The following is a 4359-nucleotide window of genomic DNA, read 5'->3' on the forward strand; positions in this document are numbered from 1 at the left end:
TGCCCCCCAAGAGAGACCTGCCCCCCGAGAGGGACCTGCCCCCCGAGAGAGACCTGCCCCCTGAGAGGGACCGGGCCCCCCGAGAGGGGCTCACCAGGCTCACCCCGTGGGCCAGGCCCCACGTGCCTTCACTCAAGCAGGAGCTGCCAGGAGGGTCCCTGGCCATGAGCTGCAGCAGGGGTGCCAGGTGGCAGGGCTCTGGCCCAGAGCTCTGTTATGGGGGCGCTGGGCTGTGTCCCCATTTTGTGCACAGGGAATCCAGGGCCCGAAGATATTGCCTGACACAGAGCAGCCAGCAGGGAATTGGGGGCCATCCTGCTCCCTGGGGGGGGGAGGGCGGCTAATGGGGAGGCTGGGTCTGGCCAGGGACCTCCCCGGGGTCACCCTCACCCCCTAGTGATCCCGGCAGCACCCAGCACAGGGCACACAGAGGAGACCCCGTGCTCACGATGGGCTGGCCGGCCTCTGGCGTGCCGTCCGCCTGCACCTGCCTGTGGACGCCCCGCCCAGGTGTCTGGCACCTGGCAGAGCTGGGGTCGGGGCCAGATTAGCCCAAGATCACCCCCTCCCCACCCAGATGCCCCAAACCCTGAGACCCACAGGAGAACAGCAACCCCGACGCCCATGTGGAACATGCTGCCAGGACGGGGGGCTCAGGGCCGAGTCCAGTGGGGAGCTGCCCAGATCCCGGGGGGAGGGGGTAGACGCCCAGATCTCGGGGGGCAGAGTCAGTGCGCCTGTCTCCCAGCTGAACCTCACAAACAACTCGACCCCCCACCAGCCGCCAGGGGGATGCTGCGGGCCCACTGTGTGCCCGCACTGATGTCACTTACGGCTTCCAACAATAACCCCAGACTGGGCCCCACGGCCCCACTACATGGACGGGGAAACCAAGGCACAGGCAGGCTCTGTCACCGTCAGGAAGCCCCTGGCTCCACCGTGCCCCCAGGTCCCTGTGACAATCAGGACAGAGGTGGGGGGAGCCGGACCTCCTGCTCTAACAGCCAGTGTCTCAGGGGGCAGGGAGGGGGGGAGGCCCAGGAGCAGGAGGGGGCCCAGCCTCCACGGGAAGCACTGTGTCTGTGGGTGACGGGGGCATTGTCTGCGGGTGAAAGCGGGGCATTGTCTGCGCCACTGAGGCTCCGGCTGGAGGCGGGCGGGTGTGGGAGGGGCCAGAAGCAGCCGGTCCCAGGGTCACCCAAGCGGGCAGGGGCCTCTGGGAACCTGGGCAGGGACCGCCCACATGGCCTTGGTGAGGTGGGATGGGGAGGGCCAGGCTGGTACCTGCCCGAATGCGCCCACCTGGAGCCAGTCCCCTGGCCACACCCTCGCTCCCTGACAGTAGGTCCTGCCTGGCCTGTGAGAGCCCGTGCAGTGACGAGGGAGGCAGGGTGGCTGCATGCTCCCCCCGCCTCCCAGGGCTGCCATTGCCGCCGCCGTGGCCTGCTATCAAAGCCCAGCCAACAGAACTCCTGTCCTGGGCACAGAGGTGCCCTCGCCCACCTGCCACCAGCGCAGGCCCTGCACCCCCAATTCCCATGTGTTTCATGCTCGAAGGATGCTGGTTGGTGCCTGCCCAGTGTCCCTCAGGCTGTTTCTGTTTCTGTGCATGTTGTCAGCATAGGATGGTGACTCCGTGATGCTGACTCCGTGGTGGAGACTCCGTGGTGCTGACTCCGTGATGCTGACTCCGTGGTGGAGACTCCGTGGTGCTGACTCCGTGATGCTGACTCCGTGGTGGAGACTCCGTGGTGCTGACTCCGTGATGCTGACTCCGTGGTGGAGACTCCGTGGTGCTGACTCCGTGGTGGAGACTCCGTGGTGCTGACTCCGTGGTGGAGACTCCGTGGTGGTGACTCCGTGATGCTGACTCCGTGGTGGTGACTCCGTGGTAGAGACTCTGTGGTGGAGACTCCGTGGTGGAGACAACGTGGTGCTGACTCCGTGGTGGAGACTCCGTGATGCTGACTCCGTGGTGCTGACTCCGTGGTGGAGACTCCGTGGTGCTGACTCCGTGGTGGAGACTCCGTGGTGCTGACTCCGTGGTGGTGACTCCGTGGTGCTGACTCCGTGGTGGAGACTCCGTGGTGCTGACTCCGTGGTGGAGACTCCGTGGTGGAGACTCCATGGTGGTGAGGCCGTGGCGACATCTGAGGTAGAGCTGGTCACCCAGGAAGGGGGTCTGCTGGGAGTCCGTACCTTTCCCTTTGTCCTCAGCACCAGGACCACACCCTCAGAGGCCAGTGTCACGCAGGTCTTGTCCACGAGGGGCTCCTGGCTCCACGCAGCCTCCACGTCTGCATTTCTCCGTGCTCGTTAGCTGGTTTCTGATGTGAGAAAGCATCCCCCACCCATCCCCCAACCCCGGTTCACCCGTCTGTCTGTATGGATCACGGACGTTTATGTGGTTATTCATCTCGTCGTCGGTCAGACTGTCCACTGCGGCCACCAGGAGCCTCTCCGGCCGTAGGACTGCCCCTGCGATGCCCGGGGCGAGTGTGGCTCCTGAGACGAGAACGCGGCAGCCTGTGAGCCGGGCGCTTCCCCTTCTCCCCCGGGGGCTCCGCCTTCCGCGTGAGCGCCTCCGTGAGAAAGTGTACAAATCTGGTGGCCAGTCCACAGGCAGGGCGGGAAGTGCCCCCGGGAATCCCAGCTCCTCACAGGGCGGGGGGAGCCCTCACAGACCAGACCCAGGGCTGGGCTGGGGTCTGGGGCCGTCACCCCTCACTGGGGGGCTCATCCCAGAGCCGCGGGAGGCACTGGGGTGACAGGAGGAGAGGGGAGGCCTCGCCATGAGCAGGTGAGTTTAGAGGTTGTTTGGGTGGGGCCCACGCACAGGGCCACGGCTGGGGGTCCTCTGTCTGTCTGTCTGTCTGTCTCTCTCTCTCCCCGTGAGTAGCTCCGTCAGAGGCCCTGCCCTCTCTCAGGCTTCGGCACCTCGAGAGAGACAACGAGCCCCCCTCGCGCCGGGATTCACTCAGGTGCTGCTGGAGGCGGTGTCGCCGGAGACACCGATCCAGGTTCCGGAGACCGAGTGGTTCTTGCTGGTTTTCTGCCTCTGTCTCTGGTTCCTCAGCAGAATAAAAGGCGGTCTCAGAAAATTCATACACACACACACACACACACACACACACACACACACGCTGCTTCTGGAACCCAGCCCCGCCCCCTTCCTCCCCTGAGGACGACTCCGGGTCCGAGGGCACACATCACGTCACGGAGGTCACAGGCCCACCCAACCCGTCGAGCCAGAGACCAGACCTCCTTCCATGTCTGTGACCGTCACACAGCCCCTCTGCACACAGAGCCCGCACGACCGGTGCCATCGGGACCTGCAGGGCTGCAGGTGCCAGGAGGGCTGGTCCAACCCAGGGAGGCAGAACCGGAGGTGGACGTGCGGAGCCTGAGCCTGACAACACGGACCGAGCCCTGGACCCAGCGAGCCTGCAGGCAGCCTGGCTGCCAGCCACACCCTCTCCTCTCGTCCTTACCCCTGAGTTGGATTTCTGTCACTTACAACCAAAGCTTCCGAAATTGAAAATAGACACAGAAATTCAGGGCCATGTTATGTCAGCCGCACCTGCATCCCCCCCGCGCCCTCCCCGCTGCGGAAATGAGGTCGGGGTCGCCCCCATATCGTTATCAATTGCTGAGACGCTGACACCGGAGACAGGGACTCGGGGTGCGTTGGCCTGGGGTTCCAGAGCAAGCAGGCGGGTGCGGGCCAGGACGGAGCGTGGGAGGGTCCCGGGGGCTAAACAGGGACAGCAGGCCATGGGCACCCCCCCTCAGCCCCATGTCAGGGATGTTAGCAGAAGAGGAAGTGGCTGTGTGGGTGACGGTGACAGAGTCGGGGCTACACGGTGGCCAGGTGTCGAGACAGAGGACTGTAGGAGGGGGTGCCGGAGGAGGGGGGACGGGAGGAGAGAGTGAGGGGGATCAGAGGAGGAGGGGGGACCGGAGTGGCTGCCTACAGGAGCGCTGGCAACTGAGAGCCACTCGCTGCCTCGGATCGCAGACTGGAAGTGGGAACCAGTCCCGGCCTGAGCCTGGTGCAGCCGTGGGCGCGAGACGGGCGTGTGGAGGGACCGCTCCTCACACCCCCATTCCAGGCCACACACACCACAGAGGTGACAGCCTCGGGCACAGCCACCCCGGCTTGTGGCGCCTCCACAAGGTCCCTTCTGCCTCCCACACCAGCCAAGGGGCCCGCAGCCCTGGGGTCGAACAGGCACTCCGGGCCTGGCTGCGAGTGGGGGGACTCGAGCAGCAGGTGGCCCAGCTCACAGCCGGGAGGCCCTGCGCCTGACCGTGTTCAGACCCCTGAGCCTCCCCTCCCGACCGGTCCCGGGTCCCCGG

The sequence above is a fragment of the Myotis davidii genome, unplaced genomic scaffold (genome assembly GCF_000327345.1).
Source record: "Myotis davidii unplaced genomic scaffold, ASM32734v1 scaffold1320, whole genome shotgun sequence".
Taxonomy (NCBI): Eukaryota; Metazoa; Chordata; class Mammalia; order Chiroptera; family Vespertilionidae; genus Myotis; species Myotis davidii.